This window comes from Zalophus californianus, chromosome 4 (assembly GCF_009762305.2).
Source record: "Zalophus californianus isolate mZalCal1 chromosome 4, mZalCal1.pri.v2, whole genome shotgun sequence".
In the NCBI taxonomy this organism is placed as follows: domain Eukaryota; kingdom Metazoa; phylum Chordata; class Mammalia; order Carnivora; family Otariidae; genus Zalophus; species Zalophus californianus.
This window is the reverse complement of record NC_045598.1, coordinates 125655869-125670627: the sequence shown is the minus strand read 5'-3', so window position 1 is coordinate 125670627 and position 14759 is coordinate 125655869. Positions and strand designations below refer to the sequence as shown.

The 14759-nt window shown below is 37.5% G+C and overlaps 1 protein-coding gene across 1 annotated transcript in view; it reads left to right on the top strand.

The window, feature by feature from the left end:
- PDE7A (phosphodiesterase 7A) overlaps window positions 1-14759 on the top strand; it is a 210742-nt gene that overhangs the window by 50412 nt on the left and 145571 nt on the right. Inside the window, exon 2 of the mRNA XM_027604877.2 lies at window positions 9001-9134. The gene's annotated coding sequence lies outside the window, so the exon portion shown is untranslated. The remainder of the gene's footprint in view (window positions 1-9000; window positions 9135-14759) is intronic.

Here is a 14759-nt window from a genome sequence, read left to right as displayed (position 1 = left end):
ACCCATTCTTCTCAGCTTCATTTTTGACTAGCTCATTATGTCAGATGCCAGGGATTAGCTTGGCTTAGCTCATCTCATCTCACTCAGAGGCATATACAGGTTTTATACAGACAGAAGCTTATATAATTTGGGGCCCTCTTTATTTTTTAAATTTTAAATCTTTTTTTAAAGATTTTATTTATTTATTTGACAGAGAGAGACACAGCAAGAGAGGGAACACAAGCAGGGGGAGTGGGAGAGGGAGAAGCAGACTTCCCGCGGAGCAGGGAGGCCGATGCGGGGCTCAATCCCAGGACCCTGGGATCATGACCTGAGCCGAAGGCAGACGGTTAACGACTGAGCCACCCAGGCACCCCTAAATCTTTTTTAATTGAAGTGTAATTAACATACAGTATTATATTAGTTTCAGGTGTACAGTATAGTGATTCAGCAATTCTACACATTACTCAGTGCACATGACCATAAGTGTAGTCACTATCTTTCATGAAACAATGTTATTACAATATTATTGACTATATTCCCTATGTTGTACTTTTCATCACCGTAACTTATTTAGTTCATAACTAGAAGTTTGTACATCTTAATCTCCTTTATCTATTTCACACATCCCCCCACCCATCTCCTCTCTGGTAATCACCAGTTTGTTCTTTGTAAAAGTCTGGTTTTTTTTCTCTTTGTTTCTTTCTTCTTTATTTTTGTTTTTGTTTGTTTGTTAATTTGTTGGGTTTTCTTAGATTCCACATATAAGTGAAATCATATGGTATTTGTTCTTTCTCAGTCTGACTATTTTACTTAACATTTATGCCCTCTGGGTCTATCCGTGTTACTGCAAATGGCCAGATCTCATCCCTTTTTATGGCTGAGTAATATTTCATTGTGTATACATATGTATATACCACATCTTCTTTATCCATTCATCAATCAATGGACATTGGTTATTTCCATATCCTGGGTATTGTAAATATTGCTGTAATAAACATAGGAGTGCATGTGTCTTTTCAAATTAGTGTTTTCCTTTCTGCCATTGTGGAACTATGGGTTCATATGGTAATTCCATTTAAAAATTTTTGAGGAACCTCTATACTGTTTTCCACAATGGTCATACCAATTTATATTCCCACCAACAGTGCACAGGGGTTCTTTTTCTCTACATCCTTGCCAACACTTGTTATTTCCTATCTTTTTGATTCTAGTCATTCTGACAGGTGTGAGGTAATATCACATCGTGGTTTTGCTATACATTTCCCTGATGATTAGTGATGTTGAGCATCTTTTCATGTACCTATTGGCCATCTGTATGTCTTCTTTAGGAAAATGTCTATTCGGCTCCTGTGATCATTTTTAATTAGATTTTTTGTTTTTTTAGTGTTAAGTTGTGTAAGTTCCTTACATATTTTGGATATTAACTCCTTAGCAAATAAGTCATTTGCAAATATCTTCTCCCATTCAGTAGGTTGTCTTTTCGTTTTATCAATGGTTTCCTTCACTGTACAAAAGCTTTTTATTGGGGGGGGGTCTCTTTAAGGAAAAGAATATGAAATTACAAATGCCAAGTTAGGTAAAAAATTAGAATGATAATAGAATTCTCAATGTTTAAAATTATTTATTTATTTATTTTAAGATTTATTTATTTTTTTGACAGAGAGAGACACAGTGAGAGAGGGAACACAAGCAGGGGGAGTGGCAGAGGGAGTACAGGCTTCCTGTTGAGCAGGGAGCCCGATGTGGGGTTTGATCCCAGGACCCTGGGATCATGACCTGAGCTGAAGGCAGACGCTTAACAGACTGAGCCACCCAGGCTCCCCAGTTTAAAATTTTTTAAATGCTGATAAATACCATAAATAATACAAACTCCAAGAGAATTATATAATACTTTTATTTATTAATTGCCTGACATACCATTATAAGACTCCCACAATTTTTGGTTTAGTTCCCTTTGGGAGCCTCTTCATACAACAGCTATTTTGTAATAACCTCTTCTATAAAGAGTATAGAAAAATAATTCAGTCTTTCTTGCAGTATAGTTGATCAAAACTTTTTACATATTGAGGTTTGAGTGCATAAATCATCCCAACCTGGTACACAGACATTTTCATTTTTTTTGTTTGTTTCTTTATTATGTTATGTTAGTCACCATACAGTACATCATTAGTTTTTGATGTAGTGTTCCATGATTCATTGTTTGCATATAACACACAGTGCTCTATGCAATGTTCATTGTTTTTAATACTGCTACAGGTTTGTGCCCTAAAATCAAAAGAATTTTGAACAATTCTATTTCATACAACTCCCATCACAAAAGAAAAAATATATATGGTATGTTGATAATTGTATAACCATCATTATTGATATATGAATGGATATATGACTATATGAATATATGTGAATATAACCATCATGTATATATATATATGTATATATATATACATACATATATTCCAACTGGAAACCTACAGTTATGCCTAGGTTTTGATGCAAACTGAAACTTCTGCTTACAATTGTATATTTGCGATGTTTGGAATAATTTTCCATAGACTAGCTTGGGACATTTTAGACACATTGCTCCACCACTTACCTGCACTGTCCTGATGAGAGATGTGATAGAACCCCTGTATGTTATATAAACCTTGACTTTGCACCTTTAGGTCATGATGCTGGGTAGGTCAACATAGTGGGAGGTAGAAGTGTTCCCAGAAGCTATTCCTTCACCAGGACACCTAGCAATAACTTAATCAATCACAGAAATGATTGTAAACCACATAAATATATCCTATGAAACCTAAACTAAAACTATCACCAATTGAACTTCCTCTTACCTGGATCCTCTAATACCCACAGCCACTCCAACATCCCTAACACAAGTGCAAATGCTGTGGAAGTAAAGTCAAAGGGGTGAGAGAGCATTGTTGACTGAGAGTAGCTAAAACATCTTTATTTTGCAAAACATACAACATGTGAATACATTGCTCAGGCCTTTCGCAAAGCCTTGGAAAGACCTGTGCGGAAAAAGAGGGTCCCGAGGCGTCAGCATCCCCATCGTCCATCTATTTGTATATTGACTGCTCATTGTGTGAGCCACACATGGAGAAGCATTTACATCTCCATGCAGAAATAAATCGTGTGATTTAAAAGGAGTTAGTCTGCTTCTCCAAAAGAAAAAAAAAAAAAACCTTTCATATTGGAACCATAGTCCTCTGAGTCTTCAGGAATTTTCAATAGAGTTGTCTAGGGACAATGAAGGAAAATTACCTTGTTTCAAGAACAAGGAACAAATACCATGGAAAGGAAACCCAGGCTCAGTCAGCAAAAAATGTCCTGAGTGCCAGCTCAACCAGCCCACCTTGAACGTTTGCCCAGGGCTGTTATCACAGGTGTGTGGCAGATAGGGCAGAAGGTGAGGCCTGGAAGAAAAGAGGTCCCAATAGCGGAAATGGATAACATCAAAGACAAACCGTGCTATCTCGACAGTTGATGCCTGGGACATAGCTTACTGCATGCCCTAAAATAAATCTATATGTAGAATCTGAGGCTGGCTCAGCAGGTTGGATTTACACAACCAGAAATGAAGTTTGAGCTCCCTACATAAAACCTATCCTTCCAGATCAGATCAAGACTTATTTGTACCCAAAGGCAGGAGTGATTAGATAACTTCTTAAGGCATTCATCACCACTCTATGGTGTAAAATGAGAGGCAAATGGAAAAGTATTCTCAGAGAAAGATGAATCACAAATTTGTAGATTTGAGGATTATTCTTTTAATGGTCTCTGTAAATCTTAAAGGCTATTTAAAGTCTTCCAGTATTTAAGATGTTATAATTTTCCCTCTTGAGAAAACAAAAAAGAAGCACTGAGACCATTTTAAATGTGCCTTGAAAACAACCACAGAAAAATCACCAAAACATTATTCCCTAATGTATTTTTCTATAGGTCTTCTCACATAATTTTCCATTTCTTTTTTTTAAGGTTTTATTTATTTATTTGAGAGAGAGAGAGCAGAGAGAGAGAGAGAGAGAGAACAAGCGGGGGGTGGGGAGGGGCAAGGTGAGAGGAAGGAGCGGGCTCCCCACTGAGCAGGGCCCTGGGATCATGACCTGAGCCGAAGGCAGACGCTTAACCGACTGAGCCACACAGGCATCCCGTAATTTTCCATTTCTATTTGAATAGGAATATAACAGAATTTTGCGAGCATGCCTAAGTAATATATAAAATCTAAATTCATAATAGGCAATTAAGCTAGGGAAACCAACACTCCTTTAACAGCAGTCTCTCTAGGTAACAATTAGAATGATCCTTAGAACACTAAATTGAAAATCATGAAAGTTCAACTGTACTTAATAGTTTTTATTCCTAGGAGATTTGATCTCCTGTCAAGTTAAAGCTTTTCTTTCCTTTTTATTTCTCCTTCATAAATACGATGCTCCAGACAATTTTCTTAGATGCAGTGGCCTGCTGATGTCACTTATTCCATGGCAACACTTAGCCAGTCTATCTTAAAGAAGCAAAGCAATTCTTGGTTGCTTTTTTTTTTACAAAAATTGTTGTATGGAATTATTGAATCACTGCATTGTACACCTGAAATTAATGTAACACTGTATGTTAACAATGCTGAAATTAATTTTTTTTAAATTAAAGAAACAAAGAAAAGAAAAGAAAATATTTTTGTAGCAAAATAAATTGTTGTATAGTTCCTTAAGATATTGGATATTATATCTATTTAATTTCCCACAAAATTGAATAAAATGTTGAGGGTGGGATGCTTTAAAACATAAGCATAACATGAAATTTAGGTCAAAGAACATGCTAGAGATTTTAGTAATCAGTACCAATATTACACAATGACAAAGCTCCCCTTTCTACCCCTTCATACTTGTTTATGAACACAGGCTTAGTAAAAGCCACCATGGAGGTAAACAGCAACAGGGGCTTTTGAAAAAAGAACTTTCAAACAATGTTATTATTTCAAGAAAGAGGATCTGAAATTGCAACTACATACAAATACATTTACCTATCAACAGGACTGGAAAGTAACACGCACAAAAATGAAAGTAAGTGGAGTACTTCAGGGGCGAGTGAGTAATGTTTTTTGTTTTTGTTTTTGTTTTTGTTTTTCAAAAAAAGTTTTTAATCTCTTTCCCTCAGCATCTTTAAAACAATGGTTTGAAAATGAGTATGTCATCCTGTCAGAAAAGAGAGTGATACAGTCTGACTTTGCTGGCGGGGGCTAAGCCATAAATGTGACCTCTCAGCCTGTTGCATCTAGACCTAGCAAGACAGTAGCTGTGCTCTCAAAGAAATTAAATCTGGGAATTTCTTTCAATGCCTCACTATCAGAGAAGCGGTAACAGAAATAATTTTATATTCTTATATTTTCTCCAGACAGAGGACGAGAGAATAAAACGCTGAGTCTTCTCCCCCAACCTGCTCCCAGAGGTTTCTGAAACTTTTTAGCTCTGAAAGAGAGAGACCGAGTCCATTGCCAGTGAGGCTATCTGTGACAGAGACCGTGTGGGCCCTAATTCCAAATTCTAATGCCATCTGCAAACTCCAGGGTCTTACAAGACTTTGGCAAAGTGATAAATTATCAATTTCATCTTTTAAAGGTTAGAAAAGAAAGAACAGCACCGAAGAAGTAAAAATGGTATTGTCCCACCTTAACGAGGCCTCTGACTCTGAATTTAAGGAATAGATATAGGGTTATTTCATCTAAATCATGTTAATCAAGAGGTGGGGTTACGACTTGGGACAGCAGCATGATATCTGAGCTTAAAACATACTTCATGAATTGCTAGAACTTTGACATCACAAAAGATTCAGATTGGTTTATAGTGTGCCTCCCGAGTCTTACCTGTTTCTGAAACACTTCTGATGATTTTACCTCTTCTTAAGATGATATGCTTAGAGCAGCACTGCTTTTAACTTTCTTTCTCTTGTTCTTTCTTTCTGTCCTTCTGTCTTCCTTCATTTCTATTTATCTACCATAGCTCTTTTCTAAAGGACCAGAAAATTGGGTTAACACTGCAGCTATGTTAGCAGTTAATGTCTATTACAGGGAAAAACTGTGATTAAAGCTGGCACTTGTCGGATCTGACTTTACCCTGTATTGACTCTTTTTTTTATTGAGGTATAATTAATATATAACATTATATCAGTTTCAGGTGTACAAGATAATAATTCGATATTTGCATATATTGCAAAATGACCACCACAATAAATCTAGATAAACTCTGTCGCTGTACATAGTTACAAAATTTTTTTTCCTTGTGCTGAGAACTTTTAAGATTTACTCTTTAGCAACTTTCAGATATAGCAAGACAACATTATACATAGCATGACTAGGCTACGTAGCATATACAGCATGTAATTATAGTTGCCATGCTATCACTAGAGCCACATTGCATGCCCAGGACTTATTCATTTTATAACTGGAAATTTTTACTTCTTGATCACCTTCACCCATTTCTCACACCCCCAAATCCCCACCTCTGGAAACCACCATTCTGGTCTCTGTAGTTGTTTGTTTGTTTTAGATTCCACTATAAGTAAGATCATACTTATTTGTCTTTCTTTGACCTGTTTCTCTTAGCATAATGCCCTCAAGGACCATCTGTACGGTCACAAATGGCAAGATTTCATTCTTTTTATGACTGAATAATATTGCATTGTATATGTATACACCACATTTTCCTTATGCATTTGTCTGTTGATGGGCACCTAGGTTGTTTCTGTGTCTTGGCTACTGTGAATAAGGCTGCAATGAACATGGTGGTGCATATGCCTTCTCAAATTAGTGTTTTTCTTGGACAAGTACCCAGAAGTAGAATTGCTGGGTCATGTGGTAGTTTTATTTATAATTTTTTGAGGGACCTCCAACCTGTTTTCCACAGTGGTTGCATGTATTGACTCTTGCAGAGACAGGCTCTCCCACAGATCTTCTTAGGCAAGAAGGTAGGCCAGAACATTGTTACACAACCTAAAATGAAGGCAAATACACAAAAGAGTTTTGAGTTCCACATGAGAAAAAGAGCACATAAATGAAAATTTGGAATTTCTTTTAATTTAGCAGCCTTTGATATTCAGTATTCCTGTCTAAGCCATCCATCTATTTCTTTTCTCTTTTATTTTAATAAGTAACAAAATAAAAGCTAAATATTTCAAATATTTCTACCTATGATGTACCCCCAACCAAACATTATTTATTCTTGTTCTCTACACTCTAATTTTTGAGTTAAGGAGATAAGCTGGTAAGAAAAAGTATGAGAGGTTTTTGATATTGAAAAACTAAAAATGTGGAAGAAAACTTGAGGGAGGGACTGTAAGAAGGGGCTTTAGGAAAAGAAAAAAAAATAGAGAAGAAGTAAGCGAGGAAATAAATCATCTACAAGCCAAGGAAAAGGAAAGTTACTGAAGGAGAGAAATTACAGGATGGTGACAGAACAATTAAGGACTGATTAGCCTCATGGGAAAGGTCCTTAACAAGAAGTTGCTGTGGCACGATCCTGGAAAAGCAGTATCTATGCACATAATAGTCAACAGATTCTCTTTCATAGAATTATCCTTTTGTAACTTGAAATATCCTAACTTTTGCTGAGTGACAATGTGCTTTTCCTTGAGATAATAACCTCTTTGAGGCTGGTTACCAGAAGGGACAATTCAGTGGCTTTGTATTTTCCACTAAAATAATTAAATTTTTGGCATTGACTTCTATTTCAAAAGCAATATGCCCAAATTATTCAAATACCATTTCCAAGGCATAATAATTTTTTTGATGAAATTTCTGTCAAAAATATCTTAACTGGTCAAAACGTAAATGCAATCCGGAAAGTAAAACTCACAAAATCCAAACGAAGTGTATTCTTGAAGTAGAGAAAAGAAGCTATAACAGTTTCCCACCAAAAACAAAACAAAACCTTCTTTGAAAAAAACTTTAGGTTGAAGACCACCAAAACATGGGTCTGGCAAATCAGCAACTGGAATGAATTCCCAAGTTTGGAAATTACTCTCGAGAATTTTGCTGTGCCATTTTTAGAAGGTTCCATTTTGAAAGACAGTGTCTAAAGTATATCAATCTCCATTGTTTTACTGGAATTTAGAGTTAAAGGCAGTTTGATGAAAACAAATGCAATGATCTGCCATAGTAATCTTTTTTTTAATTTTTTATTGTTATGTTAATCACCATATATTACATCATTAGTTTTTGATGTAGTGTTCCATGTTTCATTGTTTGTGCATAACACCCAGTGCTCCAGATCTGCCATAGTAATCTTAATGATCAGCAACTACTACAACTCTTTCCTTGAAGCAAAAGGGAAGCCATTTTAGTTTGTAATGCAGATCTTATGAATATCTTTTGGGCAGAATTGGACAGTGCAAGGTCAAAACATGATAACCAGGCATGTGCTTCTAAGCAGCCTAGCTTAGAAAGATGACCAGTGTTGTTAGAGCCTTTTATATCTAATTTAGACAATATTAGAGAAAATAGCCCTGCGTGGTCTTGGGCAATTCACTGAGGCTGTTCTCTCGTGTGTAAAATGTGAATAAAAATACTTACCTCACTGAGTGGTTGTGAGAAATAAGTTAGATAATGTTTACAAAGCCCTTAACAAAGCACCCCACACATAGAAATGACTTCAATAAATGGCTAACTGTATTATCTGTAAGTGTAATCAGATTTGACTGATCCTGCCCCACAGAGACTGTTCTCTGAGAATAGTTTTTGAGCAGATGACTGCTCTAAATCAAGAAGGGAAGTCGAGAGAGCAGACCCAGGATATTGCTGGGAAGGTGGAAGATCTGATCTGAGTAACTTAGTAGTGGCAACAATCCTTAGCCAGGAGCAAGAAAAAGATGGAAAGGAAAAATCATAACGAGTATTTTCAGAACCTGTAACTACCTTTTGCTGAGGGATGTCAGACATACTCTGGATTTTAATCAGAGATTTTAGGGAATTCTTAAGGCTGAAAGAGGACTTAGAGAGATCATTTCTCTAATTTTATTTTACAGAGGAGGACACTGAAGGCTGGACACATGAGAAATTTTAAAACTACATGATCGGTTAGTGAAAACACTGGGACCCAGAACTGCTGACTTCTACTCCAGTGTTTTTTCCACAACTTAACACCCTCTGTCACATAAAAGTGAGTAAGACTTCAGAAGAGATTTCAGAAACATCCAAAGGAATATTTGCTATTAGGAAGGGACCAGGAACAGAAGCAGAGGATTGCATAGATCGGAATAGTTCATGTAGACCCTGGTTCATTTCTTTGGTTTTTCTCATATGTTAATGGAAAGAAAGAACAAAGCAAAAATATTTCCAAAGAGCGCTCACAGTAATAAGGGACTTACAGGAGAAAATGTATACTTGGTGTATATGATGAACTTGCAGGGATAACTTTTTAATAATCTCAGTGAGAATGATGTGCATACATTTATGTAACTTTCAGAAAGAATTCAATACACAAAACAATTTAGGGTTATTATCAGAAACACCCCCAAAAATACTAAATAAGGAATTTGGTATAATTTAAAAATATGAATATAAGCAATTTTATAGAAAAGGAGCTAAAAAAATCTTAGATTCTCTTATTATTTCAAGTTAACTTCCAATATTGTCAGCTTACAAAGTGCATTTGTTAGGTTACGTGTTTACACGCTATTTAGTATTATTTAATACTTTTCATATCCTGTTACATTAAAATCCACTGGACTATCTGAACTCTGAATAGATCATTTTACCATTTTATAAATCATGCATTCGTCATTTAGAAAATATTGGTTCATTTTGTATGCAGATTTTCCAAATGTTGGCACATTTCATGATATAAGAAAGTATATCCATTAATAACACTGCTGATATCATCAGAAAAGTCTTTAAGGACTAGCTCGTGGTGGTGGATGAATTGTAATATTCACCTGAAAGTTTGAAATGTGTCATTGACAAGTACTGTCAGTTGTTTTCCTTAAAGTGATTGGGTGGGGGGCTCATTTACTTCACTTAAAGAAAATGTCAAATACCCAAGTCATGATAAGCGTAGTTTGTCTATCAGTCATACTTTCAAGTAAAATGGTGTTTCATGAAAAAACCAGCTACTTTAGTTCACAATGCAAACAGTGGCAGACAACCTCTGTTGTATGTAGCACAGAATGTAGCACTTTATGCACACTTCCCATTTCGTCACACAGAATATGAAGAAGATGTGATCTCAGAGGTTGAGTTATCATAAAAATAATTTCTATGTTGAAGACATGCATAAGCTAAAATTGGCATTTTTTAAAGTGAGTGCATAGCAGTGAAGAATGCAGTGACTATCCGTGTAGTTTGCTCTGTGCCGAGGCACCGCGGTTTTATTGACCATTTCTTTCACACCATCATGGCATTTGTCAACCCAGCAAAAAAGGCAAATGTCATCTTTGTATTCATACCAAAAGATTTTTGAACTTTTAGATCTCCCCCAGGAGGGTGTCCGGGACACCCTGAGGTCTGCGGACCACACTCTGAGGAACCCTGCACTACACTGTATTAATGATGACAGCATGGATCTCATTGCTACTATTTATGTATTTGATTCAGGCATCCTTCTAATTCCTTAAGATGTACTTCTTGTTTCTTATTAATCAATTTGGTCAACAAATATTTTTTTTAAAGATTTTATTTATTTATTTGAGAGAGAGAGAGAATGAGAGATAGAAAGCACGAGAGGGAAGAGGGTCAGAGGGAGAAGCAGACTCCCTGCTGAGCAGGAAGCCCGATGTGGGACTCGATCCCGGGACTCCAGGATCATGACCTGAGCCGAAGGCAGCCGCCTAACCAACTGAGCCACCCAGGCGCCCTGGTCAACAAATATTTTATGTATGCTCGTTACAGGGAGAACCCAGGAAATGGCCTCTGCTCATAAATAGCATAGAACCTTCTAGAAGAGACAAAATTTTAAATAGGACATCAGAAATTGGATAAATCTGAAAATTTTAAAGGTGTTATGGAGTAGTTTAAACTTAAAAACTTGAAAATGAAGTAGATATAAAAAGGTAATTAGAAATGCTTTCAACAAGGAGAAGTGGGAAATTAAGTGAAACAGTACAGCTGAAGAAAAAGACTGATGTTTTTATTGCTAGCTATCTAGTGCATTCAATGGATATTTGATGTGAGAAAAATTTATAAAGTAGAGTTGCTTAGACTCTGGAAATGAGAACAAATAATAAAGATTTATGATTAAGTGAGGAACTGTAGGTGTATCTTTCTTTCAAGACCAAAATTTGAATATTTTATTAGCTTTAAGTGCCCTCATAATTGTAGTAAGTGCTGCAGTGGAATAGAATGTAGTCAAAAGTGAGTGAAATAATGTGTGTAAGACACTGTGGTTTCTTCGTTTTAAAAAGAACACCATCCAGGGCGCCTGAGTGGCTTAGCCGGTGAAGCGTCTGCCTTCGGCTCAGGTCATGATCCCGGGGTCCTGGGGTCGAGCCCCACATCGGGCTCCCTGCTCAGTGGGGAGCCTGCTTCTCCTTCTCCCTCTGCTGCTCCACCTGTTTGTGCTCTCTCTCTCTCTGTCAAATAAATAAAATCTTTTTAAAGTTTTTTTAAAAAGAGAGAATCTCATGAGCAGAGGCATTGGCTTGGAAAACTTATTCATTTTTCCAATACATATTTACTGATTTTCCACTTTAGGTACCCTTCTAGATACTGAGGCTATTGGTGGGGGACAAGATAAGAGAGTAGTTGGAAGTTGGAAGAAAGGGAAATGGGGTGAGAAGAAAGGGTTGAAATGACCACAGTATTACAGAAATGAAATTGGCAGGACTTTGTAACTGACCAGACATGGGCAGGGAGGATGGGTGAGGGATTTTGCACCCAAGGGACGAGGGAAGCAGCAGTGTCGTTAACATAAGGAGAACAGAGGAAGAAAATTGGACAGGAAGATAATAATTTCCATTGTAGACATAATGTATGTGGGGTTTAAAGGGGCAACTAGAGCACCTGGGTGGCTCAGTCAGTTAAGCGTCTGCCTTCTGCTCAGGTCATGATCCTGAAGTCCCAGGACGGTGTCCCACATTGGGACTTCTCCCTCTGCCCCTCACCCCACTCTCGTGCTCTCTCTCTCTCTCTCTCTCTCTCTCAAATAAACAAATAAATAAATAATTAAAGGGGCAACTAGGTGCAAGCCGGGAGAAATGAGGGACTGAAATTTGAGAGTGCCACAGGATAAAAGATTGGAACAGAGATTTTGGAGTCATGTTCACAGAAATAAGAGATTGTGAAGCAGGGGGGAAATGATTATGATGGAGGTGTGCGAGTGTCTCTGTGTGGATGTGGATGTAATGACAACTGACAAGAGAAGAGGGTCCAGCAGAGATCTTTGGAGAACCCCTGTGTTTCGGAGTCCAGAGAGATCATATGTGTCCATATATAAATACAATACCTTGTAGAGAGGGAAGTGCCTTCAGAGAAATGCAGATGGTCTTACAGCACTTTGCAAGAGAGGCAGTGCTTCTAGCTGAGGAGTTCAGGAAAGGTTTCATTGAGGATGAACATTTAAACTGGGTCATATGGTATGTGGGATTTCAATTTGGAGGGCCTGGGGACTGGGAGAGAAGAAGTGGGTATTCAATTTAGAGGGAACAGCATGAGCACATAACATGGAGATGAAAGGGCAAGGCACTTGTGGGAATAGAAGTTTAAGATGCTAGAGTAAAAGCTTTGCTGATATGAATAACTCCAAAGACTCCAGTGTTAACGTGAGTTGTGTCCTCCTCACTCCATTTCTGGTCACTTGATTTCAAGAATGATTGGTATGTTTTTTCATTGATAACTTTTTTTTAAAGATCTACTTATTTGAGAGAGAGTGGCGGGGGAGGGGCAGGGAAGAGGAAGAGAAAGACTCTCAGGCAGACTCCCAGCTGAGCACAGAGTCAGAGGCCATGGGGCTCGGGGCTCAATCCCAGGACCCTGAGATCATGACCTGAAATCAAGAGTCGGACACTTCACCAACTGAGCCACTCAGGCACCTCTCTTCATTGTTAACTTTTACTCATGCATGTGTAAACATTTTTATTTCTACTTCATTGTGAATTTCCATCATCACTGCATTTATTATAAATCTAACAGTCTTTGTGACTTCACTTAAACATGATGCAGTAAGGGAGGGAAAGTTGTCTGAGGATTATTTGGCAAATGAAATTCTCCACAGATTAAGAAAAACATTTCTCCCAGTTCTTTCATGTGACTAAACTTTGACTAAAGTAAAAGGAACTTGTTTCTTGTGGCTTTGTTCCAGAGTTTTTTTAGACATTTGATTGTTTTTTGTTGTTGGTTTGGGGGGCTTTTTTTTTTTTTTTTTTGCAAAGCACTCCTTGGGTTTAAATGTTGTATTAATATTTGTGTTTGCTTTACAACTTTTTTGTTTCCTTGTCTTCCCATGTGTGTACTATGGTGTTACTTGTGGTGCTGACTTGCAGACTGTGCGGTTTGTCACAGTTGCCAGTGATACATTGCACTGATAGTATTTTGCCTGCTGTGCTTGGATAGATTGCTCAAACCAGGAAACATATACAAGAGCTCAGTTGTCAAGGCATGTTGTTGCCAACAAAGTCTTGAGGCACTATTCACAACATTCATGTCACCTACAATTGGCCCGATCTGAATTTAAAAATCGACCTATGGAAAGTATTGTTTTTAAGGATTTTATTTATTTATTTGACAGAGAGAGACACAGAGAGAGAGAGGGAACACAAGCACGGGGAGTGGGGAGGGAGAAGCAGGCTTCCCGTGGAGCAGGGAGCCCGATGGGGGACTCGATCCCAGGACCCCGGGATCATGACCCAAGCCCAGGGCAGATGCTTAACGACTGAGCCACCCGGGTGCCCCGACCTATGGAAAGTATTAAGGAAAATCACGATACGTGTGCAAATTTCAACTCAGAGAATGACTCATTCTTAGTCAACTGTGAGAAGATTTGAAATGAAAAGAGAAAGCAGGTGTCATAGAATACTTAACAAGTTTTTTCAAGGCTTTCCAGAAAAACAGTGGAGGAAAAAAATACAGACTAGGAATTCTAATGAGATATATCACAGGTTCTAGTATGTGTAGTGAAGGGAGGCCACAGCCATGCTCTATCAAACCCCATTTCTGAAACTAGAACCACTCTGAACATGTAAGGGGTTGAGCCTTCAGAACAAAAGTGGTGACTTGCCCCCATAAGGAATTTGTTCTAGAGCTCAGAAACTGGTTGGCTAAGGCAATGAACCATCATAGCACATGCTTTGTTCCTTTCTATTGTGGTAGAATATGCCTAACATACAATTTATCATTTTAACCATTTTTAAGTGTACAATTCAGTGGCATTAAGTATAATCACAATGTTGTGCAACCACCACCACTATTTCTACCACATTTTCATCATATCAAACAGGAAGTCTGTACTCATTAAATAATAACTCCCCATTCCTCCCTTCCCCTGGTCCCTAATAGCCACTACTTTATTTTCTGTCTCTATGAATTTTACTATGCAAGATATCTCATATAAATGGAATCATAAGAGCGTTTGTCCTTTTATGTCTGGTTTATTTTGCTTGACATAGTGTCTTCAAGATTCATCCACATCATAGTGTGTATCAGAATTTCATTCCTTTTTAAAGAGGAATAATTTACCATTGTGGATTCACGCCACAGTTTGCATATTCATTCATCCATCGGTGGACATTTAGGTTGTTTGCACTTTTTAGCTGTTGTGAATAATGCTGCTACAAAGATTGGTGTACAAGCATCT